Raw genomic sequence first — 13,887 nt, 5'->3', positions numbered from 1 at the left:
ACCAGAGCTCCAGTCAGTAGGTCTGCATTTTAGGAGAATAGAAAGGGAAAGACAAGGGGCAAAAAAATCTCTTCTCTCATTGGCATGAAAAACTCTCTTTAAAGAGAGTTGCAGGAAACACCAATCAACGACTTCTAAGTAAATTTCATTGACCAGCCCCTAACTGCAAGGGAGGATGGGAAGTAAAGCTTTTTAGCTTGGCACACGTTCCCCCTGAGCAAAATCTGAGTTATGTTTCTAAGGGAGAGAGGGAGAGAGGACATTGGGTAAGCAGCCTGTGGTCTTTGCCATATAGGATCTTAATAATTCATTGGTAAGTATGATCTTTTTTTTTTAACAAATGTAAAATTGTAAACTATTTCTTTAAGATTTTTTATTTCTCTTCAAAGTCTATAGAAGAGAAATTTTTACAAATGTAAAATTGTAAATTGTTTCTTTAAGTTTTTTTATTTCTCTTCAAAGTCTATAGATAAATCACTGAAATTTATACAGACTCCAGCCTTCACATCCAACGATTTTGGTGTACTATGATGTACTCAATGCTACCCCTCCTCCTACCCCATCAAATGAGCTTTGTTTGTTTTTCTTTTATCTCTAAGTGGTATGACACCATCTGGTGTTTTCTGCTTTTGACCCAGAGCCATGTCTGGCATCATCAGACTAATCAAGACGTGGGAAGGGACAGGGTCAGGCATGAGTTAGTGACACAAATCACTTGGTAATTAAAAATCCCTTGGTTATAACATTTTTCTCCTTGCACAACAAAATATCCATTGCAGGATTTTATAAAATTCTGCTCTATTAATCATCAGCAATTGGAAGCTCAGTATGTGAGTCTAATTATCAGATTGATGTGTGTCTGACAGGAAGAATTAAATTTCAAAAAGGCCATAAGGGAGACAGTTATAGAAACAGTGTGTTCATTCTTAGCTTACCTTTTCATATATGTTAAATTTCTCTTAGAAATTATTTGGATTACTGATGTACAAAGTGATTACTAAAGATAATAATTAATTGATTTAATCATCCATTCCATTAATCAATAATTGCTGAGTATATACTATTTGCCAGGCATTGTGCTAGCTGCTAGAGCTATAAATGAGAGTTTTTTAAATGGAGACATTTCTGAGTTAAAAATATATTGAAAGGCTAAAATGAACAGCAGGAAACTGAGATAATAATCTGAAATCGGCTTGCATAGACCAATAATCCCAGAAAGCCTGCCAGAAAATTAATAGCAGAAACTAAGCTTGGATATTTTGCAATTCTCTTTTAGCCATACAAAATTAAATTAGAAATTTTGAGAAGTCTCAAGCAGGGACTCTTAATATGGGATTTTGACATGTATTAACTAGACAGTCTTCATGAATAAAGAAAAGAAAAGAAATAGAACAAGTCACTTACATGGCATAATGTTAAAATAAGGCATCCTGGATAGACACCTATTCTGAATAAGACAAGAAAGGCGATGCAATTACAGCTAAGCGGCTCAAAATTCCATTAGAATAATTTAAGCATTAGTGTAGGAATTTACACAAGAGTTAGAGAAAATGAAATTTAAAACCAATACTGGAAAGGCACTCACTAATTTAAGGGCAGGTCATTTTGCAGGGGTTGAGTGGGGCAGGAGAATCACTGGATTGTGAAATTGAAATTGAAATTGGTTAATTTCAACGGACTACTTGGCACAATTGATAGTCATGGATTTGGCAACTGCGGATGCCATGGCAGACAAAGTTTGCTCTGAAGAAGATGCCCAACTCAGAGATGCTGGGTCCTGTGTCCCAGGGTCTCCAGTGTCTTTCATTTGGAGATCATATCACTGTCCTGTGCTTTTGACCTTGTTAGTTGGTCTGACATGCTACACAAGGATGCTTGGTCTCGGATGCTAAACATTCATCAAAGTGATCCTGTGATGCCTGCAGCTTCCTAGGAGGCGAGGAAGAACTGAAAACCCTGAAGCAGGAAGCAGAGGCCTGTCGTGTTTGAAAATAGGGATAGAGCTTTGTGAACAGAGAAAACATATTTTCTTCCAATTGTGGCCTGAGAGCTATATTAGATCACAGAAGTCATCTTTGGCCTACACAGTATTTTAAAAATTAAGAAAGTTCATATAAAAAATATGGCACCTCTTGAGCAAACAAATTATTTCTTCATATCAACATTTGGAGCTAGGTAGAAGTTTTCTTCTTAGACGGGACCTGCGTGCTCAGGTTTCCACAGTTGTCATCACTCCTATTTTGAAACACTTGCTTTGCTTTATGCTCTAACATTACCTATCCGGTTTCTGTAAGTAGTTGAGCTTGCAACTGTTGACTATGCTGTTCCCAAAGGGAAAAAAAAACACTGATCCTCATGAGACCCAGGTTCTCACTGGTGGAAAGGCTGAAAAGGAAACTCAAAGTCAAGTTCCCCATTCATTGGTAATCATGAGGTTAGAGTGCCGACTGGAGGCCCTGCCACAATGACAGACACCATAGAGCTCAGACTTCTCTTAAGACTGCAGGACTGGCTGGGCGCCGTGGCTCATGCCTGTAATCCCAGCACTTCAGGAGGCCGAGGCAGGCAAATCACGAGGTCAGGAGTTTGAGACCAGGCTGGCCAACATGGTGAAACCCTGTCTCTACTAAAAATACAAAAAATTAGCTGGGCATGGTGGCAGATGCCTGTAATCCCAGCTACCCTGGAGGCAGAGGTTACAGTGAGCCAAGATTGCTGGGCAACAGTGCGAGACTGTGTCTCAAAAAAAAAAAAAAAAAATACTGCAGTACTCAGCACTCAGAGAAGCCCAAAGACCTCTTCTTGTGGAAATGGAGATTGGCAGAGGAAAGTGGAATTTTGGATTAAAATATTTCAAAAGGAAGTGCTTATTTATTGTAGGCATACATCTGAGGATAGATGAACCCTGTTAGGAGTAGACAGAGTTCTAAGATTATGGGTGATTTTTTCACATTTCCAAATTTTAAAAAATGCTGGTTGGGCATGGAGACTGACGTCTGTAATCCCAGCACTTTGGGAGGCCGAGGTGGGTGGATCATGTGAGGTCAGGTGTTCAAGACCAGCCTGACTAACATGGTAAAACTCTGTCTCTACTACAAATACAAAAATTAGCCAGGCATGGTGGCACACTCCAGTAGTCACAGCTACTCCTGAGGCTGAGGCAGGAGAATCGCTTGAACCCAGGAGGCGGAGGTTGTGGTGAGCTGAGATCGTGCCACTGCACTCCAGCCTGGGCAACAAGAGAGAAACTCTGTCTCAAAAAAAAAAATGCTAATGATTATACTTTTTTCTTTCAATAAAGTAAGAATTTTATCAAGTTAAAAAGACCCTTAGCTCTAGATTTAAGAGCATAATTGCTGGGTCATATGTGCATTATCTCCAACTTGGATGGAAAGTTCCGTATTGTTCTCCACACACTTCCACCAGAACCCCACCTCACATTGTTCCGTAGTCTGCCAACACTTGATGGTGTGAGTCTCTCTACTTGTTGCCAACCCGATGACTATAAAATGATATCTCAGCCAGGCATGGTGGCTCATGCCTGTAATCCCAGAACTTTGCAAGGCCGAGGTGGGTGGATCACCTGAGGTCAGGAGTTTGAGACCAGCCTGGCCAACATGGTGAAACCCTGTGTCTACTAAAAATACAAAAATTAGTCAGGCATGGTGGTGCAGGCCTGTAATCCCAGCTACTGGGGGTGGGCGGGGGGGGGGGCGGTGCTGAGGCAGGAGAATTGCTTGAACCCGGGAGGTGGAGGTTGTTGTGAGCTGAGATCGAGCCACTGCACTCTAGCCTGGGCAACAGAGTGAGACACCATCACAAAAAAATAAAAAGAAAATAAAATGATACCTCATGGCGATTTTAGCTTGACTTTTTCCGATTATTAGTAAAATTTCCATTTGTCTTTTATGATAATTTTTCTGTTGTCTTTTTCTTATACATATATTCTGGATTCCTCCTTTAGGAGAGTTACATGTGTTACAAATGGTTTCTCCTGGTTTATGGAGATTTTTCACTTTTTTTTCTAGTGTGTCCTTTGATCAGTAGAAGCTTCGTATTTTAATCCAGTTCAATTTGTTAGTCTACTCCTTTACAGTTTGTGCTTAGTTTTTGAAATATCAAGTACCTTTTTACTAATTTTTCAACAGCTTAGCCTATATGGTACAATGCATTTCATATGTACATATACAAATGTCAAAATTATAAATATGCCTAAATTATACAGCTGTAACTAGCCTTAAATATTATAATTAAAATTGTGTAATTACACTAAGCATGGAAGCCAAAAGTTTAAAAAGTAGTTTCACTGCAGTTTGGTACTTATTTAGCTCTTGAGCTATTGAAATCAAAGGCCAGCGTGTGAAGCAAATGTCTGATGCTTGTGGGTGGTCACCTAGCAGAAGCTCAGCCTCTTCTTTCATTCCATCCTATTTTTGTCCTTAATAGCAGATATTTATCTCAATTTTAAATTTTATTATTTTCTTTATAACTGCAATCTTAAAAGTTTAAAATAGTACTAAATTTCATGTGGAATGAAACTTCAGATTCTCAGCACCGTATCTTTCTTAGTGATTTCTACTCTAACCCTCAATGTTATTAGGTAAACTCTTATCTCAACTGTTGTTTTCATTTAGTGCTATCTAACCATAATGGAAAAGGGAAAAGATAGAGTTCAGATTATCTATAACTGCCTCTGCTTTCTGAGGAAGGCAACATAATTCCTATCAGTGGAGAAGAAAAAACTCTCCATGGCTTTTTTTTTTCTACCCCTAACAGAGAGATTAGTGGGAGAGAGAGAAGGGCTTGAGATTCCCGTCTAGCAGGGCCTTTGGATATTCAAATTGTGACCCAGGGCTGAATTCTCCAAAGGAATGAACAGGGATTTGGAGGTGGGGGGACAAAGAGGAAAGAAGAGGGGAGAGAGAGGGCTAAATAGTTTGGCAGGAGGCTGGAAGCTGAGCTGGTAGATCCTCAGAAAACTTTTTTTTTTTAGACGGAATTTCACTGTCTTCCAGGCTGGAGTGCAGTGGAGCAATGTCCGCTTACTGCTACCTCCGCCTCCCGGAGGTGGCTTAAAACAAGTGATTCTCCTGCCTTGGCCTCCCGAGGAGCTGGGATTACAGGAGCCTGCCACCACACCCGGCTAATTTTTTGTATTTTTACTAGAGACGGGGTTTCACTGTGTTGGCCGGGCAGGTCTTAAACTCCTGACCATGGCGCGATCTCGGCTCACTGCAACCTCAGCCTCCAAGGTTCAAGTGATTCTCATGCCTCAGCCTCCCAAGTAGCTGGGACTACAGACACACGCCACCACGCCCGGCTACTTATTTTGTATTTTTAGTACACGGGGTTTCGCCATGTTGGCCAGGATGGTCTTGATCTCTTGACCTCGTTATCTGCCCACCTCGGCCTCCTAAAGTGCTGGGATTACAGGTATGAGCCACCACGCCAGGCCGGCCAGTGTTTTAAGAACAAAGACGGGAGACTTGAGGTGACTCCGTCTTCAGTATGACTTCAGATCTTTCTTATAATGTGCTTCATAAACACATGCCTTGTGTGAAAGATGCTTTTGCGAAAAGAAAACCTGTTGTATGCCATTCAGGGTGTAATAGGAACAGCACAGGTGGGGCAGTGAGAAATTCCTTCTCCTGACCTGACTCAGCAGTGAAGGGGATCAGAGCAAATAGGAACTGGACTGCTTCATGTTCCTCAAGGACTTCAAGGAGTGGGTCTTCTACCACCCACAGCAAAGGGCTCAGGAAATTTTATTTGAACCTCCTGACATCTGAGTTATACAAACTAAGGCAAAGAATGGGAAGCGCACAGCAGCCAATGGTCATTACAGTTCTCAAGTCCAGCCAGGCGCATATTTACCCAAGAGAGAAAATGTTCCTTAGGGTCTAGCACTGCTCGCTGGAAGTAATTCTCTGATCCATTCTTTTCTCGAGGCTTTTTAGTTCGTCCTCTGTGCTCTTGGCTCTGCCCTCCAAGTTGCCCTTAATTTTCACTAGAAGTAGCTTTCACAGTCTGCCTCTTGCCCCTAAAAAACTGAGGGCCCAGAGAGTTCATTTTGAAATGTCTCTGCTCCATTTAGTTGGAGCTGGTGGTACTTTAGCAAGTATGCAGCAGAGGATTAATATCCAGAATTTAGAAGGAATTCAAACGACTCAACAACAACAACAATCCAATAATTCCATTAAAAAGTGGGCAAAGGAAGTGAATAGACATTTTTACTTTTTTGTTTTGTTTTGTTTTTGAGACAGTCTCGTTCCGTCACCCAGGCTGGAGTGCAATGGGGCGATCTTGGCTCACTGCAACCTCTGCCTCCCAGACTCAAGCAATTCTCCTGCCTCAGCCTCCCAAGTAGCTGGGATCAGAGGTGTGTGCCACCATGCTCGGCTAATTTTTGTATTTTCTTCTTACAGATGCGCTTTCAATGTATTGGCCAGACTGATCTCAAACTCCTAGCCTCAAGTGGTCCACACTCCTTGGCCTCCCAAAGTGCTGGGATTATAGGGGTAAGCAATCATGCCTGGCCAAATAGACATTTTTCAAAAGAAGACATACAAATCATCAACAAGTATATGAAAACATGCTTAACATCACTAATTAGAGAAATGTAAATTAAAACCACAATCAGATATCATCTTACACCAATCAGAATGGCTATTATTAAAAGACAAAAAAATGACAGATGTTGACGAGGATGTGGAGCAAATGGAATGGCGTACACATTGTTGGCCGAAATGTTAATTAGTACAATCTCTATGGAAAACAATATGGAGATTTCTCAAAGAAGTAAAAATAGGCTGGGCACGGTGGCTCACGCCTGTAATCCCAGCACTGTGGGAGGCCAAGGTGGGCGGATCATCTGAGGTCAGGAGTTTAAGACCAGTCTGGTCAACATGGTGAACCTCGTCTCTGCTAAAAATACAAAAAATGGCCAGGCGTGGTGGTGCACACCTGTAATCCCAGCTACTTGGGAGGCTGAGGCAGGAGAATCGCTTGAGCCCGGGAGGCAGAGGTTGCAGTGAGCTGAGACCATGCCACTGCACTCCAGTCTGGTCAACAAGAGAAAAACTCCATCTCAAAAAACAAAACAAAAGAAGAAGAAAAAAAGTAAAAATAAAACAACAGTTCGAACCAGCAATTTCGATATTAGGTATCTCCACTTCTAAAATAAATCATTTTATTAAAGAAGATACCTGACCCATGTTTTTCACAGCACTCTTCACAATAGCAAAGATAGGTGTCCATCAACAAATGATTGGAAAAAGAAAATATTATTTGTCTATCCACACAATGGAATGCTATTCAGCCTTAAAAAAAATGAAATGATGTCTTTTACAGCAACGTGGATGGAAGTGGAAGCCATTATCTTTTTTTTTTTTTTTTTTTTAGAGAGAATAGGAAAGAGGAAAAAGGAAGAGAAAGAGAGAGAGAGAATGGGGAGGAGGGAGAAGGAAAAGAAAGAGGGAGAGAGAATGGGGGTATTGCTTTCTTGCCCAGGCTAGAATGCAATTTAGTAATGGGTATTGAAAAGCTCTTTTATACTGATAATTATACTTAATGATGTAGTCAGGAAGGAATAAGGGAAGAAGATAACAAACAAACAGCCAACCAATATTTAATTTAAACCTATGAAATGCTACGCGATTACTGAGGAGTGATTTACTTCCAATTATATAGTCACCTTTGGAATAGGTGTGAGGTGGTAATGTATGTTTTGTGTATTTGAAGTGGAGAGTTCTATAAATGTTTATTAAGTTTACTTGTTCCGGGTCTGAGTTCAAGTTCTGAATATCCTTGTTAATTTTCTATCTCGTTGATCTATAGAATCGTTAGCTCTTCTTGTTGCATTGATCCTTTCGCCGTTATGTAATGTCATTCCTCACCTCTTTTGATCTTTGTTGCTTTAAAGTCTACTTTATCAGAGGCGAGAATTGCATCTCCTGCTTTTTGTTTATTAGTTTATTTTTACTCTCTGTTTGATTGGTAAATCTTCCTCCTTCTCTCTGAGTCTTTGTGTATTGTTGCATGTAAGATGGGCCCGGATGCAGCATACCGATGGGTTTTGGCTTTTTATCCAATTAAAATATATATAGGTTTAATACCGGCGTTTGATGCTAGCTGGCTGTTTTGCCCATTAGTTGATGTAAATTTTTTTATTGTGTTAAAGTTCTTTGCTTTTTGATATATTTTTGGAAAGGCTGATATTGGTTGTTCCTTTATATGTATAGTGCTTCTTTCAGAAGCTCTTGTATAGCAGGCCTGGTGGTGGTGAACTCTCTAAGTACTTGTTTGTTCGCAAAAGATTTAATTTTTCCTTCGCTCATAAAGTTTAGTTTGGCTGGATAGGAAATTCTGGGTTGAAAGTTCTTTTCTTTAAGGATGTTAAATATTGGTCCCCACTCTTTTCTGGCTTGTAGGGTTTCTGCTGAGAGATCTGCTGTAAGTCTGATAGGTTTCCCTTTATGGGTAACCTGACCTTTCTCTCTGGCTGCCCTTAGTATTTTCTCCTTCATTTCAACCCTAATAAATCTGGCGATTATGTGCCTTGGGGTTGGTCTTCTTGAAGAATATCTTTGTGGTGTTCTCTGTATTACCTGGAGTTGAATATTACCCTGCCTTGCCAGGTTGGGAAAATTTTCCTGAATGATATCCTGAAGAGTATTTTCCAACTTGGATTCATTCTCTTCATCACATTCAGGTACACCTATCAAACGTAAATTAGGTCTTTTCACATAGTCCCATATTTCCTGGAGACTTTGCTCATTCCTTTTCATCCTTTTTTCTGCATTCTTGTTTTCTCGTTTCATTTCACTGAGCTGGTCCTCGACTTCTGATATCCTTCCTTCTGCTTGATCAATTCGACTGTTTAAACTTGTGCATGCTTCGCGAAGTTCTCGTGTTGTTTTTCAGCTCCATCAATTCACTTATATTCTTCTCTAAATTGTCCATTCTCGTTAACAGTTCGTCAAACCTTTTTTCAAGGTTCTTAGTTTCTTTGCATTGGGTTAGAACAAGTTCTTTTAATTCACAGAAGTTTCTTATCACCCACGTTTTGAAACCTGCTTCTGTTATTGGAACACACGTGTAATCTATTAAGCCTTGTTCCGTTACTGATGAGGAATTGCAATCCCCTGTAGAGGGAGAGGCATTCTGATTTTGAGTATTCTCTACCTTTTTACGCTGGTTTCTTCCCTTCATTATATATTTGTCCGTCTGTCGTCTTTATAATTACCGGCTTTCTAACTGGGTCTCTGACGTCCAACTTGTTGATTCCCTGCGCCGAGATCTGAGCAATCCACTGAGCCGGCCAAAACAGTGGTGTTAAGATTGATGGTGCTTTTCTGCCCGGGAATCTCCGGACTCTGCACCAAGAGCTGGCGTGCTAAGGCACCAGCAAAACCACCACGCCGGCCACAAGAGTCGTCCTGGCGACCCGTGGGGCTCCTCCACTGGGAATCTCCTGGTCCGTGAGCAACAAATATTCGTCTGAAAGTGTGGCGTCCTCTCGTTCTTTGCGCTTTCACTGGGAGGTACGTGCCCGAGCTGCTAATCATCAGCCATCTTGGATCTCTCTCCGGAAGCCATTATCTTAAGTGAAACAGTTCAGAAACAGAAAGTCATCTGCCTGTTTTCATTCATAAGTGGGAGCTAACCAGTGAGTAAACATGGATATCCGGTATGGGATGGTAGACAGTGGAAACCAGGAAGGGTGGTAAGGTAGGGGGAGAGGATGATAAATCACATAATGGATACAACATATGTTATTTGGGTGATGCATATCCTGAAAGCCCCAACTTCACCACTACACAATGTATTAGTGTAACGAAATTGTACCGCATAAATGTATATACATTTTAAAAATAAAAACAATGTTCTGCCAGGTGCAGTGGCTTACACCTGTAATCCTAACACTTTGGGAGGCCATGGTGGGTGGATCACGAGGTCAGGAATTCGAGACCAGTCTAATCAACATGGTGAAACCCCATCTCTACTAAAAATACAAAAAGTAGCCGGGCGTGGTGGTGGGCATCTGTAATCCCAGCTACTCGGGAGGCTGAGGCAGGAGAATACTTGAACCCAGGAGGCAGAGGTTACAGTGAGCCAAGACCATGCCATTGCACTCCAGCCTGGGCAAAAGAGCAAGACTCCGTCTCAAAAAAAAAAAAAAAATGTTCTGAGTTCTGTTTGGGTCTTATTGAGGATCACACCATGCCAAAAGGACTATATCCATAATTTTTTCAAGATGGGCTTTTCTGTACTTTGGGCCACATGTGAGGCTGCTGTGGTAAAATGCCCTTAAGATTCTTAGAAGTCTAGCTGTCTAGTTGAGAAAGCCTATTAGGTGCTGCCTTAAATGTTATGGAAGTTTTAATAAGGAATCTTGGCCAGGCGTGGTGGCTCATGCCTATAATCCCAACACATTGGGAGGCTCAGGCGGGTGGATCACCTAAGGTCAGAGGTTCAAAACCAGCCTGGCCAACATGGCAAAACCCCATCTCTACTAAAAATCCAAAAATTAGCTGGGCATGGTGGCACATGCCTATAATCCCAGCTGCTCAGAAGGCTAAGGCAGGAGAATCTCTTGAACCCGGCATGCAAAGTTTGCAAAGAGCCAAGATCACACTACTGCACTCCAGCCTGGGCAACAGAGTGAGACTCTATCTCAAAAAAAAAAAAAAAAAAAAAGGTAGGCATTTTGCCATATAAAGTAATAAGGGATTTTATAGACAAACCTTTGATTAATGTTTACTTACCTTGGCCATTTCTTACTTTGAGAATGTTTTGCAGGCCAGAGATGCTGTCCTGGGCCCTTTGTTTCTTCTTACTACTGCCTAAAACGTAAACCGTTATTTCTTTCCATTCATCTTTTTCTTCCTGCACTTTATCAATGTAAGTAAAAGGAGCCAATTGTACTTTCAATATTTTACCTAGAAATCTCCTTATTCAGATCAAGTTCATTCGCTGCTTTTTATTTCTGTCTTTCATGGTGTTACAGGTGACAACGTGGCCAAAAATGTCACTACTATGTAACACAGGGCATCTTTTGTTGAGCTTCCAATGGCAATGTTCTCCCTGCTACTGCAGGCTTCCTAACAGTTTCCTCACTGCCCTTCCAGCCCCTGCTCCCTCCCAATATCAGAGCCAATGACAAATGCTTGAGGGTTTGGTTGTGGCAGCGTCCCGCTTCCAGAGAGCAATTTCTGCTTCAGTTATCTACTGCTGTGTCATAAACCAGCCCAGCATTTAGTGGCTTAAATCAATATCCATTTTATTGGTCACAATTCTGTGAATCAGGAATTTGGGTGCGGGCTGATGACAACAGCTCATCTCAGCTCCAGCGGGGCTAACTGGGGAAGATCCAAGCCGTCGGCCGGCTTGGGCACCTTGATTCTCCTGTCTGTGGCCTCTCATCATCCAGGCCCTATTTCTTTCCATGCAGCGTCTCCAACAGGACACCCTGGACTTCTTTACACACCAGTTGGCTTCCAAGAGGGCAGAAACAGAAGCTGCTGGGCCTCTTATGGCCCAGACCCAAAAGTCACAATGCCACTGCCAGTGCTTTGTCTTAGTTAAAGAAAGTCACGAAGCGAATCTATATTCAAGGGGAGGGGAAAGGTAATTCATTTCTCTGTTGGGAATAATACATCACAAAAGAGCATGCAGTATAGGATGGATTGGGGTGACCATTTTTAGAAAAGACCCACCTCTCAGCAAGAGGCAAACATCCATGAACTGAAATACTCTATGAGGCCATCCCTATTTCATAGTCTAGCAGCAAACCTGAAGTTCAAGCTATGCCTTTAGCTCCTGGCTGTGTAAGCAAACTGAGGTCAGAGGGCGTTAGAGCAGTAACTAATTGATAGAAGCCTGCTTTTACAGGATTCTCATCTATAGTGGTTTGGTCTTTGCTTGTGCACTTTGAGAGACAAACTGCCTCCTAAGGAGACCTGTTCCGCAGTGGACTAACTCTAACGTCTAGAACAATATTCTGTTTGTGCAGTTCAATGCTGCCTTTCTGTAACTCCTCCCATGGTCAGCTATCTGTCCTCTGAGGCCACTGAAAGAAAGCTACTCCCTTCTGAATATGGCATTTATTTAGATTTAAATATTTTCAGATACTCTTCTTGATTCAAGACTTAATACTTTCCAACTTCTTTACTTGTCTATCAGGTAAAATCATGATTTCCCAGAAACATGTGTTTATGTATAACACATACAATCCATAGAATAAATTTTGCCCAGAATAGGATGTTTAAGAAGAAAGAAAAGTATGTAATAGATTATTGAAAGTTTTAAAATATCTGATGGTACAAATGAGTGAGTTAAACATTCCTCTGGCTTAACCATTTGGTTTGATCTTGTGGAAACCCAGTGCTTGGAACTTGTCTTGCCCTAACTTTTTCATAACATAGTCACTGTTTACCTAAATAATTGTCCAAATGTCATGTCCTCTATGGTTAGTATTCACTGGGTGATGGGGAAAAGTAATACATAAATTCTGAGAAAAGCTGAAAGCAAAGTTTATTCTTGTAAGTGACAAGAAATGCCCAGCTACAACAGTCTCTTTGTTTGATTTTTCTGTGCCAAAATGAAAACTATGGGTCCAAGGCATCTTCTTTAAAAAAATTTTTTTATTGGCATAGGTTTGGGGGGAACAAGTGGTATTTGATTACATAAGAGTAAGTTATTTAGTGTTTTTTTTTTGTTGTTGTTGTTTGTTTGTTTGTTTTGTGATAGAGTCTCACACTGTTGCCCGGGCTGGAGTGCAGTGGCATGATCTCGGCTCACTGCATCACTGCAACGTGCGCCTCCCAGGTTCAAGCGATTCTCCTGCCTCAGCTTCCCAAGTAGCTGGGATTACAGGCACCTGTCACCACACACAGCTGATTTTTTGTATTTTTAGTAGAGATGGGGTTTCACCATGTTGGTCAGGCTGGTCTTGAACTCCTGACCTCAGGTGATCCACCTGCCTCGGCCGCCCAAAGTGCTGGGATTACAGGAGTGAGCCACCAGGCCTGGCCTTTAGTGGTAATTTGTGAGCTTTTGGTGCACCCATCATCCGAACAGTATATATTGCACCCAATGTGTAGTCTTTTATCTCTCACCCCCTTCCCACTTTTTCTCCCTGCATCCCCAAAGTCCACTGTACTATTCTTAGGCCTTTGCATCCTGAGGTACCCTCTTCTGTAAGCACCATCCACAAGGAGAAGTGCTTCTTCAACTGTGTCTGATTGGAGCAAAGTATTAAAGCAACTACGACTGGGAGAGGACAGTTTCTCCTGTGGATGGTGCTTATGGAACAAGGCGCCTCAGACCCAGAGCTAGAGTGAGGCTTTTACTGGTTGGGGAAGGTGGTTATAAAAAGATAAGAATAATGAAAAGCTCTGACCAATTAAAAAAAATGAGAACTTAATCACAGCCTTATTGACCCACAACCAGGGATCCACAAATAGCCTTAATTATGACTTACGTTATTAAGATAACAACCCCCAATTTTCTGGGCAGCAATTTTTTGGTGCCAATATTTTGGTCTTTTCCTTCCAAAGACTAACCTTTTGATAAAGTCAGACAGCTTTAAAATGTGTGTGTTTAAGTTTTATAAATAGAAGTACATTTGAGGACATATGAAAAGAGCAAAGTATTTATCTCACCACACAGTTAAGAACTTTAAAAATATTCATTGTTGCATAGTGGTTTTTAAAACATTAAAATAAGTGGAACAATTGCTTTGAATTTATGAACAACAGCACATATATAATTAATGACTTTTCTATTTGTATTATACTCGCTTAGATGGTTCGGGCTTAGTCAGAAAGCTATTGATAGTAGAAAACAATGTGTATATGTAATAATAAAGAAATAATGTGGGTCGTT

The sequence above is a fragment of the Aotus nancymaae genome, unplaced genomic scaffold, assembly GCF_030222135.1.
Source record: "Aotus nancymaae isolate 86718 unplaced genomic scaffold, 86718_ANA_hifiasm-v0.15.2.pri h1tg000014l, whole genome shotgun sequence".
Classification (NCBI taxonomy): Eukaryota; Metazoa; Chordata; class Mammalia; order Primates; family Aotidae; genus Aotus; species Aotus nancymaae.
The sequence above is the reverse complement of the archived record's forward strand: the minus strand, read 5'-3'. Positions refer to the sequence as shown.